The sequence below is a fragment of the Macaca mulatta genome, chromosome 3, assembly GCF_049350105.2.
Source record: "Macaca mulatta isolate MMU2019108-1 chromosome 3, T2T-MMU8v2.0, whole genome shotgun sequence".
In the NCBI taxonomy this organism is placed as follows: Eukaryota; Metazoa; Chordata; class Mammalia; order Primates; family Cercopithecidae; genus Macaca; species Macaca mulatta.
Genome location: NC_133408.1, coordinates 158,576,329 through 158,595,653, shown reverse-complemented (window position 1 = coordinate 158,595,653; position 19,325 = coordinate 158,576,329).

Genomic DNA, 19,325 nt, shown 5'->3' with positions numbered 1-19,325 from the left:
TGGGCCCTCTGTAACATCCCAAAGTTAGAGGTCAACAAAGACTTAATTTTGAAGAGGAAATTTGATTTTGGGAAGCCTGTCAAATATGTTAAAGTCTTAAAACATTGGACCAAAATAGGATCACAAATCACCATAAAACAATAGTCATTCATTCAACCAAAGTGATAATTAAAATATTTTTAAAAGCAAATACCTGTAAGCTTTGATAAAGGACACTCAGTTTTCCAATCAGAAGCCTTAAGACAGCATAAAATAGCATCTATCCTTTCTTCTTTCCTCTTTCTTCTTCATATTTTTGCAGTTTACTGAAAAGACAAAAATATTTTACTGTGTCTTGTTAATAGTAAACAAAATTTTGTTCAAAAGAGAAAAGTAAATTTTACTGTGGTATTAGTGTATCAATACTAAAACTAATTTTAATAAAACTTCAAAAATAAATTTATCAAATCTGTCATCTTTTAAAAACAAAATTTCCATAAGACTTTTGTTTTACATGTTTCCCTGACTTTCTATAGTCATTTTGATTTATTTTTTATTTCTTCAATTTGAAAACTTTAACTTCAAACCAGTTTTTAACACACACTTTTGTTCTTTTATAAATTTCTTCATCAAAAAATATATTGCTTTTGTTTATAGACTGTATACAGAATTGTTTCTTTCATATCTAGTAGTTTTTTAAATATTAGTTACCCTAATATGTAGTGAAAACCCTAGAAAGCAATTTTGAACTGTTTGATATCAGTATTTGTGGAAAAAATATTTATAATTTTTTAGAAAAATAGTTCTTCAAATTATTGTTTATCAACAGGTCTATATATATTTAGTTTTTAAATACCGTATAAAAATGTCAAAGTACCTAGACTTAAACTCATGTTTAATAATTAATATTTCAGTATCTTAACTTACAGATGAATCAGACATTTTATGATTATTTATTACTTAACCCTTTTCCCATTTAGAAAAAAAGAAGCACAGCTTGCTGGTAGCGCTCATTTAATTTTACAAAAACATGCTCCTTGAAGCTGAAGCAAATCTAACTGATTTTCAACATGACAATAAAACATAAAAACTGTTTTAGGAGTTCTTTCTAAACAGATCTAACATCAGAATCATCTGAATCATCAGAATGGTCTGTTTTGGAAAAATTGAATTCACCAAAGAATCTTTGTCTAACAACTGTTCAAAAATCATGTTAAGGTTACATGTAGTAATGCTATGTTTTCTAGAATTTGACATTTTCAGCAATTGAGAATTACTATATTTTGCACATGGAAATACCACTACTAAAACCAGAATGCTATAAAGAGAATGATGTTTTTCATTTGCAAAGTCAATATGCTTGAGAAATTTGAAAATAATAACAAAAGTGAGATATTTCATGGCAAAATCATCTCGGGGTAAATGCTGCATCTACAAGCACTACTGGTGAGTATACTTGGGGCAAATGGGGAAAAGGTTAATTTAACATAACATAATTCTAAGATTTTAAATTACTGAAAAGAGTGTTAATGCTATGACACAGGTAGCCTTCCTAATGTCTTTCTCCAGTCATTCCACGTTTCAAGGAGCCACGTGGCACCCAGGAGGACTATGAAAGTCAGGACTATAAGGACAGAAGACAGAGCTATGAAGACTATACCCGGAGGATACAACCCCTCTTAAAATATCTAGGAGGCAAAATCGGAAAAGCAGAGAAAGAAGGGGCTAAATTTGGCTCGATTCTGGCTTATAGCTGCTGGTCTAGGCACTAAGAACCTGTCTCCAGACTTCATTATGGCCACCTATCCAGAACCCTGAATTCAGCAACTGTAAAGACTTAAGTTCACAGTCAAATCAAGCAAGTATCTAATTACAATTAACTGATAATTTTGAATCCATTTCTATTTTACCAATAATTTTTAAATTAGCTTTATTTACCAACTATCACATACATATAATATATAGAGACATACAAACACACAGGAGCAGATCTTATATCTCTCATAAAGGATTTCCATTTACCAGCTTTTAAATATATATATATATTTTTCTTTTCCCCATTCGGTCTATCAATCTTCCAGTTACCTGTTTCATTGCCATAAGCAATTGTTAACTAGGTGAAAAATTTGCATTTCTAAAAGAAAAACTTTTAGGTGGAACAAAAAAATTATGTTTCATAAACACAGAGCTAAGATTTCAGGCCTAAATATTGTATCATAATTTGCTCAAACCAAGGGGAAAAAAACTGCTAAAGTAAAAATTTGCTTACGACAAGATGGCCAGAAAAGCACCTTAAATAAACATATGACTTAACATGTAAATTTAAAAGAATAGTAAGATATTTGAATATGCATTTGCAGATATCCTTAAAATTGGAGATTTCCTTAATAGATGTGAATTTCTTTTACGAAAGAGTTTCAAGATAGCCAATTAAATTTCAGAAAGGTGTATTTTAGTTTAGTAGGGTATTCTTTTTTAACTTAGATACTGTTTCTTAGATAAAATTACTAAGTTCAGTATGGAGCCCTTCAATTAGGGACAAGAAAGCATTCTTAATGCCTGGACTCAGGATGGACATATCTATAAAAGAAACAAGCCTATTCTGCCTGTGAGCCTACCTTTTATAGACACCTTATCTAGGATAGCTTTCTTTCCAGCTTTGGGGTGGGATACCAACTAAGCCAAAAGGTTAGCAGTTTTGATTTTTCTTATCAATTAGTTGCTTAAGCTTTTTATTTGCTCTTCAAAAAGTCTTTAAATAAAAATAAAATACTCAATAAAAAAATGAAATGTGTTTTGAAACTTCTGCATATCAATACAAGTGTCCCTGGAAGAGAATACTTTGGGAGTCTTCATTTTCGAATGTACTTCTTCAGTGCAGTGTTGTTTATTTGGAATGCTCCATTGTAACTTTATATTTCAGTAAGATTTTACTGTTCCTGTAAGCCTTGCTGCTTCTGGGGCCTAATAATTATGCATGCATAAGCTAGAAGGAATTCAGATCTTCAGAAACTATGCTTTCCATTTTTACTTAAAATATTGGCTTTGTCTCTCAGGTTCTCTTGATCAACTTAGCCAATGATATTTTTTTCCTTACTTAAGTAATATGGTTTGGCTGTGTCCCCACCCAAATCTCAACTTGAATTGTAGCTCCCAGAATTCCCATGTGTTGTGGGAGGGATCCAGGGGGAAGTAATTGAATCATGGGGGCCGGTATTTCCCATGCTTTTCTCAAAATAGTGCATTAGTCTCACAAGATCTGATGAGTTTATCAAGGGTTCCCGCTTTTGCTTTTTACTCATTTTTCTCTTGCTGCCAGCATGTAAGAAGTGCCTTTCACCTCCTGCCGTGATTCTGAGGCCTTCCCAGTCATGTGGAAATATAGGTCCAATTAAACCTCTTTTTCTTCCTAGTTTCCAATATGTCTTTACCAGCATCATGAAAACAGACTAATACACTAAGCATGCAAGAAAAATAAACAAATGGATAGAATACAAAAATTCCTGCAAAATTTCAAAAGACAATACTTATACCACCTGCAATATTTTAACTTACTGCCATTTTATTTCTGACCCATTCAGATGTAAGAGACCTCTAACTGAATCCAAGCTAATTAATTATCAGATCCAGTCCAATCCTGAGCCCAGTCCTATTTCTGTCATTACTTCCAAACCCAATTTGGATCAGAGATTTGCTCAAAGAAACTCAGAGAGCTCAAAACACAGATCTGTGAAGCTTCAGAATCCAAGAGAGCACTTACCACAATCCTCAGTTGCTCAGAGAAAACAATGGACACAGTGGGCCTGATGGGTACCTCATCACTTGGCACTCTTGAGGGTTGCTAAAAGCTCTACTTCGTATCCCACTTCTGACACCACCTGTTAAAAAAAAAAAAAAACAAAACAAAAAACTGTAGCTGAATTAAATTTAAAATAACTTAATTGAGCAAAGAGAAATTTGTGAACTGGGCAGTCTCCCAGGTCAGAATAGGCTCAGAGACTACAGCACAACCACATGATGGAAAAAGATTTATGGACAGAAAAAGGAAAGTGAAGTACAGAAAATAGAAGTGAGGTACAGAAACAGCTGGATTGGTTACAACTCAGCATTTGCCTTATTTGAGCATAGTTTGAACAGTTGGCCACCTTTGGCCAAATCTCAGTGATTGGCACAACATAGGCTATAGTCTGCTTATATCTCCATTGAGGTTATAGTTCATGATGTAAAGAGAAACCTTAGGCAAAACTCAAAATATGTAAGGAGGCAGCTTTAGGCTAAACTTGATTTAACAAGTGATGTGTCTATTACTCCTTTCAGTTCTATCAGTTTTTGTTTTCTCACATATTTTGCTGCTCTGTTGTTAGTTGTATATACATTAAGAATTATTATATCTTGTTGAAGAATTGACTCCTTTTATTATTATATAATGTACTTCTTTAGTCCTGATAATCTTGCTCCTTCTGAAATCTGTCTTTGATATAGCTCCTCCAGCTTCACTTAGTATTATTAAAGTATACTTTTCTCCATCCCTTTACTTTTAACCTCTTTAAGTCTTCACATTAAGTGGATTTCTTGTGGGTGACATATAGTTGCCCAGTTATTTAATCAACTCTGACAATCCCTGTCTTCAAACAGTTGTATTTATGCCACTCACATTTAAAATAAACTTTAAATATTTGGATAAATACCATTTCTAACAGTTTTATATTTGTTGTATTTATTACCCTTTTTTTCTCTTTTACCCTTTTTTTCTCTTTTACCTTTTTTCTCTTTTCTGCCTTGTTTACACTTAATTGATCATTTTGTATGCTAAATTAAGATATCTTCTCTCTTAGAGTTTAATTTTTTTCTATTATTTTTAGTAGATATCCTAGAATTCACAATATATATTTTTCATTTCAACTAACAATATACTGCTCCAAATACCGCTATGTATCTTTTATGCAAGTACCTTACTATAGAATACTTCTAATTCTTTCCTCTCATTCTTGTCATATTGCTATAATTCATTTCACATGTCATTTTGAAATAATAATTTAATAGTTATTTATTGCTTTAAACAAAGAATTATGTTTCAGATAAGTTATAAATATGAAAATACTTAAATATTTTCTTTTTATTTATTCTCTGATGCTCTTCCTTTCTTTATTAGATCCAAGTTTCAGAACTACATGGTTTTCATCGTACCTGCAGAACTTACTTTAAACCTGTAGATGAGATTTACTAGCAATAAATTCTCTTTGCAGTCTAGTTTGGGATTTTCTATTAACCCATTTTCAAGTTCACTGATTCTTAGCATATCAAGTCTAATAATGAGCACATACATCTAAAACATTCTTTGTTTCTGCTACTGTTTTTTTTCATTTCTAGCATTTTATTTTATTATTTCTTAAGAGTATTTATATCTATGCTTACATTATCTGTTTTTACACGCTGTCTACTTTTCTCCAATATAGTCCTTAACATACTAATTGTAACTTTTTCAATACCCTGTCTCATATCTGAATTCTGTATCATAATTGAGTCAGGTTCTCGTGACTCCTTTGTATCTTTAGCTTATGTTTTATTTTTTTCTCATTTTTGACATGCCTTTCACATGCCATATTACCCATTCATATGGGTAATAGGGACTGAGATAGATTGTGAATATCAGGATTTAATTTATGTTAATCTGGCTGTGGGTTGTTCTGTACTTAATGTTCGTTGCGGCTATAGGCGCCAGAGGCTTCAAGTTCTATAGTGTGTTTGTTCTTGTCAACATTTTTGTCATAATCAACATTTTGTCTTTGGGCTTCCTTTTGTACCTCTCCTCATAGAAAGAGTCTGAATCTTACAGTTCTTTAAACTGTTATACTGGAGCCCTGTTCATGTGGTATTACGTTTGGGGGATGAAATGCATTCTAAACTCATCTGAATAAATCTGTCTTTCATTGTGCCTGTGTCTTGAGCTTGTGACTTTCTCAAGTATTTGTTCGAAGGTATTGCATTATTTTCTCCCAACCCCCTATTCCTTTCAATGGCTGCAGCTTTTTTGATTTATTTTCTTGAAGAAAGACCTGACCTCTATGCACTATGATTTTATGCCTTTGGGAAGGAATCCCCTTCCCAATTGGGAATAGGTGTCAAAACTAAGCTCTGGTAGAGTCTTATTTTCCAGAGAATAGGAATTTCTCTGTGGAAAAGGTTCTTCATCTGTATTTCAATGGATATTCTTCCTGACAAGCATAATGACTACTTTAAAGACCCCCAAAAGGTTTTGTAGATACCTTTTAATTTCTTAAAAAAACTGAAGGAAATGTCCATTGTTCAGTCTTCAGCATCACACAAAAATTAACAATTTAGTATAAGTTCTCACACATGCCTCATATAAGACTTTGAGCTCCTCAAGGCCACAGATTTTCTTGTTTTTCTTTTTCTTTTTTTTTTTTTTTTTTTTTTTGAGACGGAGTCTCCCTCTGTCACCCAGGCTGGAGTGCAGTGGCTTGATCTCAGCTCACTGCAAGCTCCGCCTCCCGGGTTCACGCCATTCTCCTGCCTCAGCCTCCCGAGTAGCTGGGACTATAGGCGCCCGCCACCACGCCCAGCTAATTTTTTTATATTTTTAGTAGAGACAGGGTTTCACTGTGTTAGCTGGGATGGTCTCGGTCTCCTGACCTCGTGATCCGCCCGTCTCGGCCTCCCAAAGTGCTGGGAGTACAAGCATGAGCCACCGCGCCCGGCCTTTGTTTTTCTTTTTCATTGTCACATAACTAGTACCTATCATAGTGCTTGGTAGAGAACTCATGCTTTATAAATATTTTTTCTGAGCCATACTAATAAATAAGCATCTGATTTATTTTATGATGCTTTGGCAAATAAATATCTATATTTGGTCACATATAGTACAGTAGAATGCAATAAGAATAAACACAAAAACTAAAGGAGCAGAAAGAAAGTTTTAAGTATTAAAAAAAAAAGTTTTAAGTACTGAAAGGGTTCATTCCATATCTTATTGATGTGAAAGTCAATGTTTCTTTATATAAAAATGCCTGTCTACGAAATCTACCAAAATTACAGAATAGTAGATAAAATTCCAGGGATTCTCAAGGTTATTAAAAATGTAAATCATGTTGAATTTGGTCTTTACTGGCATTTTGGTAGATTACTATTATTTATTAAACATTGCAACATCTTACATTTTGATTCATAAATAATTTAATGTTCTTTATAAGATTAAATTTTTTCTTAAATGTAATTGCAAAATTAAACAGGTCATTTATTAAAATTATATATTATAACACTGTAGTAGAACCTGTCACACTTTTAATACAGGCCACTATAGCTAAGTAATAATCTTAATATGCAAGACCAATAATTGAAGAATATATGCATACATAGTGTGTTTAAATCACTTGATATTATATAATGCATTGCTAAAATAACCTTTGGCTTATAGATTTGCTATCTGGACTATCAAACAAAGTGCTAGAGTGCCATCTCCTGGAAAGTATGATGATCCGGAAGAGGAGGTGTGATAGAATATGAATTATTTAGTTAATAGGTAGTTCAGTTTAATCAAACAATGAGGAGGTTTAAAGAGAAGGATAAGCTTGTAGGTTTCTCTTCTGAGGATAATAACTGTGTTTTAATATAGAGTAATAGAATATTAAATATTTTACTCATATATGTAACATTATTATTTCTTTATCTTTCAGAAGGCTACATCAATGTTAATATTCAGGGCATGTGCTGAGCTTACAAAACACGTAAGATAAATCATCTAGTTCAGGAAATTAACTTCCTGTTTAAAAATCATTTAGGACTCTCACTTTATAGGGGCCCCTCACTCCTTTTCCTGATCTTATGACCATTATTAAAAAAATGTTAAAATATGAATGGCTATACAAGGTATTCAAGTCATTTAGTGAAAGACTGTAAGTTCATGGAGAATACATTTCTGTACCTCCATATCAATCCCGGCCTTAAACTGTCTTTTCTTTATTTTTCTCATGTATAACAAAAAGATTTCAATGGTTTAAATTTATTTTAGCATATTTCTTATTAGAAAAATTATTGAGCTAGTGAGTCCTCTATGCTCAAAATTTAACACATTTCATCTTAAATTTCTTTTTGTTTCTTTTTAAACTTTTATTTTAGGCTCAGGGAAACGTAAAGGTTACTTTTTTTATATATACTTTATGTTCTAGGGTACATGTACACAATGTGCAGGTTTGTTACATATGTATACATGTGCCATATTGGTGTGCTGCACCCATTAACTCATCATTTATCTCCTAATGCTATCCCTGCCCCCTCTCCCCACCCCGCAACAGGCCCTGGTGTGTGATGTTGCCCTTCCTGTGTCCAAGTGTTCTCATCATACAATTCCCACCTATGAGTGAGAACATGTAGTGTTTGGTTTTCTGTTCTTGTGATAGTTTTCTGAGAATGATGGTTTCCAGCTGCATCTATGTCCCTACAAAGGACATGAACTCATCCTTTTTTAGGGCTGCATAGTATTCCATGGTATAGACATGCCACATTTTCTTAATCCAGTCTGTCATTGATGGACATTTGGGTTGGTTCCAAGTCTTTGCTATTGTTAATAGTGCCGCAATAAACATACATGTACATGTGTCTTTATAGCAGCATGATTTACAATCCTTTGGGTATATATCCAGTAATGGGATAGCTGGGTCAAATGGTATTTCTAGTTCTAGATCCTTGAGGAATCACCACACTGTTTCCCACAATGGTTGAACTAGTTACAGTGCCACCAACAGTGTAAAAGTGTTCCCATCTCTCCACATCTTCTCCCGCACCTGTTGTTTCCTGACTTTTTAATGATTGCCATTCTAACTGGTGTGAGATGGTATCTCCTTCTGGTTTTGATTTGCATTTCTCTGATGGTGAGTGATGATAAGCATTTTTTTCATGTGTCTGTTGTCTGCATAAATGTCTTCTTTTGAAAAGTGTCTGTTCATATTATTTGCCCACTTTTTGATGGGGTTGTTTGTCTTTTTTCTTGTAAATTTGTTTGAGTTCTTTGTAGGTTCTGGAAATTAGCCCTTTGTCAGATGAGTAGATTGCAAACATTTTCTCCCATTCCGTAGGCTGCCTGTTCACGCTGATGGTAGTTTCTTTTGCTGTGCAGAAGCTCTTTAGTTTAATTAGATCTCATTTGTCAATTTTGGCTTTTGTTGCCCTTGCTTTTGGTGTTTTAGACATGAAGTCCTTGCCCATGCCTATGACCTGAGTGGTATTGCCTAGGTTTTCTTCTAGGATTTTTATGGTTTTAGGTCTAACATTTAAGTCTCTAATCCATCTTGAATTAATTTTTGTATAAGGAGTAAGGAAGGGATCCAATTTCAGCTTTCTACTTATGGCTAGCCAGTTTTCCCAGCACCATTTATTAAATGGGGAATCCTTTCCCCATTTCTTGTTTTTGCCAGGTTTGTCAAAGAGCAGATGGTTGTAGATGTGTGGTATTATTTCTGAGGGCCCTGTTCTGTTCCATTGGTTTATATCTCTGTTTTGGTACCAGTACCATGCTGTTTTGGTTACTGTAGCCTTGTAGTATAGTTTGAAGTCAGGTAGCTTGGTGCCTCCAGCTTTGTTGTTTTGACTTAGGATGGTGTTGGCAATGCGGGCTCTTTTTTGGTTCCATATGAACTTTAAAGTAGCTTTTTTTTCCAATTCTGTGAAGAAAGTCATTGGTGGCTTAATGGGGATGGCATTGAATCTATAAATTACCTTGGGCAACATGGCCATTTTCACGATATTGATTCTTCCTATCTATGAGCATGGAATGTTCTTCCATTTGTTTGTGTCATCTTTTATTTGACTGAGCAGTGGTTTGTAGTTCTCCTTGAAGAGGTCCTTCACATCCCTTGTAAGTTGGATTCCTAGGTATTTTATTCTCTTTAAAGCAATTATGAATGGGAGTTCATTAATGATTTGGCTCTCTGTTTGTCTGTTATTGGTGTATAAGAATGCTTGTGGTTTTTGCACATTGATTTTGTAACCTGAGACTTTGCTGAAGTTGCTTATCAGCTTAAGGAGATTTTGGGCTGAGACAATGGGGTTTTCTAAATCATGTCATCTGCAAACAGGGACAATTTGACTTCTACTTTTCCTAATTGAATACGCTTTATTTCTTTCTTTTGCCTGATTGCCCTGGCCAGAACTTCCAACACTATGTTGAATAGGAGTGGTGAGGGAGGGCATCCCTGTCTTGTGCCAGTTTTCAAAGGGAATGGTTCCAATTTTTGCCCATTCAGTGTGATATCAGCTGTGAGTTTGTCATAAATAGCTCTTATTATTTTGAGATACATTCCATCAATACATAATTTATTGAGAGTTTTTAGCATGAAGGGCTGTTGAATTTTGTCAAAGGCCTTTTCTGCATCTCTTGAGATAATCATGTGGTTTTTGTCTTTGGTTCTGTTTATATGCTGGATTACATTTATTGATTTGCGTATGTTGAACCAGCCTTGCATCCCAGGAATGAATCCCACTTGATCATGGTGGGTAAGTTTTTGACGTGCTACTGGATTCAGTTTGCCAGTATTTTATTGAGGATTTTTGCATCATTGTTCATCAGGGATATTGGTCTAAAATTCTCTTTTTTCATTGTGTTTCTGCCAGACTTTGGTATCACGATGATGTTGGCCTCATAAAATGAGTTAGGGAGGATTCCTTCTTTTTCTATTGATTGGAATAGTTTCAGAAGGAATTGTATCAGCTCCTCCTCCTTGTACTTCTGGTAGAATTTGGCTGTGAATACTTCTGGACATTTTTTGGTTGATAGGCTATCAATTATTGCCTCAATTTCAGAGCCCGCTAAGAAACTGCGTCAACTAATGAGCAAAATAACCAACTAACATCATAATGACAGTTTCAAGTTCACACATAACAATATTAACCTTAAATATAAATGGGCTAAATGGTCCAATTAAAAGACACAGACTGGCAAATTGGATAGAGTCAAGACCCATCAGTTTGTTGTATTCAGGAGACCCACCTCACATGCAGAGACACACATGACACACATAGGCTCAGTATAAAGGGATGGAGGAAGATCTACCAAGGAAATGGAAAACAAAAAAAGGCAGGGATTGCAATCCTAGTCTCTGATAAAACAGACTTTAAACCAACAAAGATCAAGAGACAAAGAAGGCCATTACCTAATGGTAAAGGGATCAATTCAACAAGAAGAGCTAACTGTCCTAAATATATATGCACCCGATACAGGAGCACCCAGATTCATAAAGCAAGTCCTTAGAGACTGACAAAGAGACTTAGACTCCCACACAATAATAACGGGAGACTTTAACACCCCAATGTCAACATTAGACAGATCATCTTAACTTTCTATCAATGGAATTATTATTTATAAATACATTGTATTTTTTACTTTTCATGTTTGTATGATTTTAGTAATTTTGTGTTAAATTTCTAAATATTTTAAATTATTTTCAAAAATACTTTCTTGAACTATTAACAAACACATAAAAAATTTTGTCTCACAAATTAATATTAGGTTTCATGCTCATTTATTTTTTAATAGTCAATATATTACTCATACTATTCTTATGATATTTTTGTAATATTACATGGGAAATATTATTTTAAAAGTTATAACTTAAACTTACCAAAATATCATATTAATAGGATTTATTGGTTCACTATGAGTTACTAGTTGACACTCCATAAAGCTACAAATAAATATACTGTAAAAATACAATAAAATACATTGTAAAATAAAAATTAGCCCTATTTTCAACCTAAACTGTCCAGCAAACAACCATAAATGTCAAAACTACACTCTTACTAGTTTTTTTTTTATATATACCAGTTTCTATGTTAAGAAACTTTCCATGGCAGTGATTACCATATAAGAATTAGTGGAATTTAATGTTTTTTAAGTTTTCAATCTTTCTTTAAAACTTTATCAAATTCATTGTAAAATTATACACAACATACTGCATCCATTTAAAGTAGGCAATTCAATCAGTTTTGACAGCTGTGTACACCATTGTAACCATCAGCAAATTGGCAATAGAGAACAGCTCTCCAATCCCAGTCTATCACTTGCTTTAGGCAACAATTACTGGCAATTTTATCATCATAATTCTTTTTATTTTTATAAAAATGTAAGCTTGCAATATGTAATCTTTTTTCTCAGTTCTTTTAGTCAACATGTTAATTCTGACATTACCCTATGTGTTTGCATTTACCAAGAAAGTTTATTTTTATTGTTTATTTATAGTAACTAATTTATTTACTGTTAATAAAATTTTCCACTAATTTTAGACTTGGATGCTATAGCTGATGTAAATAGTAGTGTATATATCAGTTTTCACTTTTTCTTGGATAAATAACCAGGGGTACAATGGATGTATCATACAGTAAATTTACATTTAATGTAACTGCAAAGTCTCTCTTGTATGTATCAGCAAAAAGACCCTTCTTTTCCCCCATGAACTCTCATGGCCTGCCTTATGTATCTGCTTTCTGGAAATAATCATATCGTCTTGTGTATTTCTTAATGTACACATGCTTACTTTACTTTACATAAACTCTACTGCTAGAAACCACAGGAAAACAGAGACTTTTTCTCATTTTTCTATTTTCAAATGCAATACTCTCTCCATCAAAGAAGGTGTTTAACAAATATGCATTTCAAAAATGAAAAATCTTAATTTTAATACAGAAACCTTTTCATATACTTCACTTTGGTCCCACTCCCCTCGACATGAGGTACTCACCAGTCTACCTCCTGCTGTCTTCAATACCTATTAGTATTGTTTTAAAAGATAATTCAGTATTGCTTTTAAGGACATGTGAATGGTAAGAGTGCAGTCACATTGTTTTTCCTATGAGAGAAATGAGATTATGACATGTGATCAAATCACAGGAGTATTAAAAGCCTGTAGAGACACAGGTGTTAAAACAAATAAACTTGATACTTGGAAAAAACTTCTTCAAGGCCTATTTGAAATGACTGGTATGTAGCAGATTTAGTTCTAAGTGAGACAGGAATGAAGTTTAAAAAGGGGTTCTTGCCTGGCATAAATTATCAGTGAACTTCAACATTGATTATTCTTACTGCCTTCTTTGAAAGTCCAGATTGCTTGCTGACAATCTTGACTTTCAAAGAGACAAAGGTAAGAAGACAAGAACTTAGCCACCAGAAATGAGATTAAATATGATTTCATGAATGTGAAATACCTTTTAAAAAGTCAATGTGCTAATTAAAAGTGCTCTTGGACATGAATAAGACAGATATCTCAGCAATATTTATAGATACAATCACTGCTTTAGACAAGCCAAATGATACATCCCATACACTAAGAACTTTCCTCATCAGACTTGAAGATATAGTAATTATCCACCCCCTTTAGAAAATGTATTCCTCATGCTCTATAGAAAGATTCTGAATCCACAAGAGAGTTTTAAAGGTCTTTTGAGAGAAAAGATACTACCATAAAAATTTACTATGGCTTGAAGAGTGACAGCACAGGGACACAATCATTGGCTACAAATATTTTAATCATAAAATTATTTTTAAAAAGAATTCAGTTTTACCCTTTTAAATAGCCCTTTGTTTTAAATTATTTTACTGGAATGATTAAAAATCAGTTGAAAATTGTTGAAAGTTGTGTCAAAGTATGTTAAATTTAAAAGTTAAATAGGTAATTACATATGGAATATTAAATATGTACTACAGAGATGATATTATCAAAGAAATAGATAACTGATTTTAAAAGATTATTTCTAAGAAAAAAATGAGAGAAAAATGATCAATCTGTAAATTCAATATTTCATAGCATTGATTTAGATTATTAAGGTAAATAACTTTAAAAGGCAAATTTTCCTGTAGTATTTCCTGTAGTATTTTAATTTTCCTGTAGTATTCCTGTCTCAATTTTAATCTATCAATCATTTACATCTGACTGTACATTAGCTCTGCTACAGATCACCTTACTCTTTATTGTATTTACATTTTTTCTTCTGTTCCATCGAAACTTACACATTTCTAAGGAGGAGGTCCTTCTTTGAAATGTACACCAATTCCCAACTAAATACAATTATGAAGCTTTCAGGTTTACCTCTTGACAAGAGTCCTGCTCCCATTGGAAAAATCACACCAATCACTATACACCATTTGTGTTCAAGTTTAAAGCCAAAACGAATAAAGCCTAGGGGATATCAGTTCAAAGTCTGATCTGAGTAATTCCTAACTATGTGATCTTTGATAAATTACTTAGCCTTTTGTGTATTGATACATAATAATCATACATATCTGGGGGACACATGCAATAATATATTTTGATATATAACATAATATATTTTTGATATATAATATAATATTTTGATACATGCATATAATGTGTAATGATTAAATCAGGGTGATTACAATATTCATTACTGCAAACATTTACTATTTCTTTGTATTAGTAACATTCCTAATCTTCTAGCAATTTTGAAATGTGCAATAAATTCTTGTTAATTATTGTCATGCTACTGTGGTATCGGTAAATATAATTTATTGTATATTATACAGTATCAAACACTAGAGCTTATTCCTTCTAATCTTATTTTTGCACCTGTTAACCAGCCTCTCTTCATCCCCCCACCCGCTTACCCTTTCCAGCTTCTGGTAACTATCAGTCTACTATCCTCTTTCACGAGAGCAATGTTTTTAGCCTCCACATATGAGTATGGGCGTGCGATACTTGTCTTTCTGTGTCTGGTTTATTTCACTTAACATAATATCCTTCAGTTTTATCCATGTTGCTGCAAATAGATTTTGAGCCACAGTTTCTATATTTGTAAAATGACATCAGTAACTATTTCTTTGCATATTTTTTTGACAATTACAGAATATTTATTTAAAAACCCTGAAACCCAGTAATGGTCCCATTAATAATAGTTATTTTATAATCAGATACTTCTAACTTGTAATTAAAAGTCTCTAATGTCTTTCAAAACTGCTGAGTGTTTGTTTTATATGTCAGAAAATTTTCATGATTTATCCATTGTACTCCATGTCTATTCAAGCTTCCTCCAAGATTTATGTAATCAATTTGAGGCTTAAAGGCATAGTTAGAGACACACCTTTGTGAATTGCTTTGAAAAAAGTGTGGTGGGTGAAGCAACACAGCATGTCATATACTGTTTGGACAGTCTCCTCAGTTTGCCTCTGCAAATTAAATTGAGTGGCAGCCCCTGGACACAGTATGCAGAAGTACTCTTGGAAATCCTTATAGATTTTCACGTATTTAAATCATGTATCTTAATTTCTTCATTATGGCTTTTTCCCATCTAATTAAAATATAAACTACTGTGATAGTTCTGTCTTTTCTCCTTTATTTAATTTAAAATAAACTTGATGTATTTCTCCATTGTTCTTATTTTTGGTTTAAGCCACAAAATATTGACCTTCACAATCATGTTAGCCCATTAGGGTCAGAGTATATTGAAAATCAATGGGGTTGTAATGCCAAAATATAAATACATAAATATATATGTAGATTGTTGTCTATTAATTGAGACACAACTAGTAAATAATAAGATTGAACTATTAGGCCGGGCGCGGTGGCTCAAGCCTGTAATCCCAGCACTTTGGGAGGCCGAGACGGGCGGATCACGAGGTCAGGAGATCGAGTCGAGACCATCCTGGCTAACATGGTGAAACCCCGTCTCTACTAAAATACAAAAAAAAAAAAAAAAAAAAATTAGCCGGGCGAGGTGGCGGGCGCCTGTACTCCCAGCTACTCGGGAGGCTGAGGCAGGAGAATGGCGTGAACCCGGGGGGCGGGGCTTGCAGTGAGCTGAGATCCGGCCACTGCACTCCAGCCTGGGCGACAGAGCCAGACTCCATCTCAAAAAAAAAAAAAAAAAAAAAAAAAAAAAAAAAAAAAAAATTGAACTATTAAATTAATTAATAGGGACAATTCGGTGTCTGGACGTGTTTATCCAGCATGTAAATTTTGCTATGTGCTTAACAAGTGTAAGACACAGCAATAGGTACTTGATATATATAAAGTTTAATAAAGTTTTTTAACTTTTAGGAGCCTGTAACATGACAGAATAAATGGAGATCTCAATAAATAATAAAAAATAAATAAGAATAGAGAAAGATCAGTGTTATAAAGTGAAATGCATAAGAAAAACTCTCACATAAATCTGAGACAAACCACATGCAATAAATCAAGTCAAAAATCTGAAAGAAAATTACAGAAGAGGACATTTTTTTGAGACCCTTGATTACGCATTTAAGTTAGGTTTTATGCACTAGGTAATAAGAAAAATTCAAAAGGTTGAGCAAACAAGGATAAAATGGTCAAAACTGTACATTAAATCATTAGTCTTTTAAAACAATGAAGTTGAGTCTGATTTGAGAAAGGAGACAGGAGTAGAGATCAAACACAAGGGGATAATTAGAGGTTTGTCGGAATGAGAAGTAATTATGGACACTTGATGGTAGAGCAATGCAAATCAATAGAAAGAGATATATTTGAGAGATGATAAGAAGGTAAAATTGAGAAGTTTTGAAAAATAACTTTGTACTAGCTATTAACAAAACCTTAATTTTATAATAAAAATTAATTATGAAAATATTAAATAGCGAAATTATACCCTTAAAAGGGCAAAGTGGTTGCAGACACTTACAGAAACTAAGCTAAGTGACTCTAGAGGAAGGAGTACATTCTTGTAAAGTGATTTTACGATTGCATTTACTTTCAGGAATTAACACACTACCTCTAGGTAGAAGATTCTTTGTAAATATTGTTTTAATTTTTAATTTTTATGGGTAGATAGTAGGTTTATATAATTTCAGAGTAAATAAGATATTTTGGTTCAGGTGTGCAATGCATAATAATCACATCATGAAAAACTATGTATTCATCGCCTTCAAGCTTATCCTTTTTGTTACAATCCAATTACACCTTTTTAGTTATTTGCAAATGTATAGTTAAATTATACTTGACTATAGTTACCCTGTTGTGCTATTAAATACCAGGTCTTATGCTTTCTAACTATTTTTTGTACCCACTAACCTTCCCCATCTCACCCCTGCCCCCTTCCCACTACCCTTCCTAGCCTCTGGTGACCATCCTTCAATTCTCTATCTCTATGAGCTCAATTGTGTCAATATTTGGATGCACAAATAAATGAGAACATGCAATGTTTATATTTCTGTGTCTGGTTTATTTTACTTAACATAATGAGCTCCAGTTCCATCCATCTTGTTGCAAATGACCAAATCTTATTTTTTTTAATGGCTGAATAGTACTTCATCCTGTACAAGTAGTACAATTTTATTGATCAATTCATCTGTTGATGGACACTTAGATTGCTTCCAAATCTTGGCTAATGTGAATAGTGATGGAACAAACATGGGAGTGCAGGTATATCTTCTCTATGTTGATTTCCATTATTTGAGGTATATACCCAGCAGCAGGATTGCTGGATCATTTATTAGCATATTTTTGTTCTTTGAGGAACCTCCAAACCATTCTCCATCGTGGTTGTACTAATTTTCCTTCCCACCCACAGAGTATGAGGGTTCTCTTTTCCCCATATCCTTGCCAGCATTTGTTATTGTCTGTCTTTGGGTATAAGACATTTTATCTGTGGTGAGATGATATTTCAGACAATTCTTATATACTCAAAAATGACCAACGTCTATCTAGAATTTCCTAATTATTTTCCTGATATTCTAAATTTCACAAGCCTCAAATTTAGCTTTTCATTTCCCTGTAATCTGTTCTTATTTCTGTGCTCTCTAGCCCAGTTAATGGCTTCACTATAAATCTGCTTCCCACACACATAGACAATAATAATAATAATAATAAAACTTCTTGTAATGAGTGATGATTATTACAGTGTTCCCTTGGACGTTGTCTTCCCCCTTTTAAATAACTCTGAAGGGTCTGAAATTTACCATACTTTCAAGGTAACTGAAGTCATGTTTCATGCAAACCTTCGTGTCAACAGGAGACATTAGACTTCTGAGTTAGAGGGAAGAATTGCGTTTCTTATATCAAGGGAAGCAGCATGAGCCTCGTGTTCACATTTTTGATCCTTGCCTTTCCAACATAACAGGGGCCACATGGAGGGGCCCAGCTGAAAACTGCACACGCAGTGAGTTTGTATCACAGCTGAGAAACTCCAAACTTAGAAAATCCATTATCTTTATTATTATGGTCAGGAATCATATTTTCCCTCTTCCCTTTCAGTTTTCCAGAGCTGTTTGTTATACAAACACCCTGGACAAGATAGTTCAGAAAGCTGATACATACAGAAATGCTATGGAGAGTCACCTCCCAATACTCATTACCTGTCACATCTGGCTTCCAATCTTACTCCCAAACCCTTGGCAGCCACCATTCTACTCTCTGTTTCCGTGAGTTGAACTCTTTTTAGATTCTACAGGTACGTGACATTATACAGTTTGCCTTTCTCTGTCTGGGTTATTTCGCTTAACCTAATGTCCTCCAGGTTCATCCATGTTGTCACAAATGGCAGGACATCATTTCTTGTCTATGACTGAATAAAATTCCATTGCATATATATCTATATTTACAAATACCTATGTCTAGATATACCTCCAATTACCTGTTGATGGACACTTAGGTTGTTCAGATATCTTTGCTAATGTGAATAATGCTGAAATAAACAGGAGGTACAGATATCTCTTTGATATATGAATTTTATTTTCTTTGGGTATATGCCAAGAAATGAGATTGATCATATGTTCCTTTTCTTTTTTATGTTTTTTATTTTTTGAAGAAACTCCATACTGTTTTCTGAAGTTGGGAGAGGTGGTATATCACTGTGGTTTTGATTTGTATTTCTCTGATGGTTAGTGATGTTGAGTACTTTTTCATATACCTATTGGCCATTTGTATGTCTTTTTTGAAAAATGTTGATTTACGTGCTACATCCATTTTCAATTAGTTTATTTGTGGAGATTTTGCTATTGAGTTGTATGCATTTCTTGTATATTTTGGATATTAACTCCTTATCAGATATTTATGAATGCTCGGCACAACATTCTGTATCTTTTTTTTTCTCAGATAACATTGCAGTATAAACATTCTCTTCCATCTCAACTACATATTACTAGTAAATATATTTTTAAGAGTTGCATATTATTACTTTGTATTGAAATGACATACTTTAATCATTACCAGGTGTGGAATATCAAAGTTATTTCTGTGTTTTCCTCATTATAAATAATGTTGCAATTCCTTTGCCTATCTCTTTATATAGATTCCTAAAATAGAATTACAGCATGAAATAATGAGAGCACTTAGGATATTGATGTACATTTCAAAATTTCTTTCAAATTA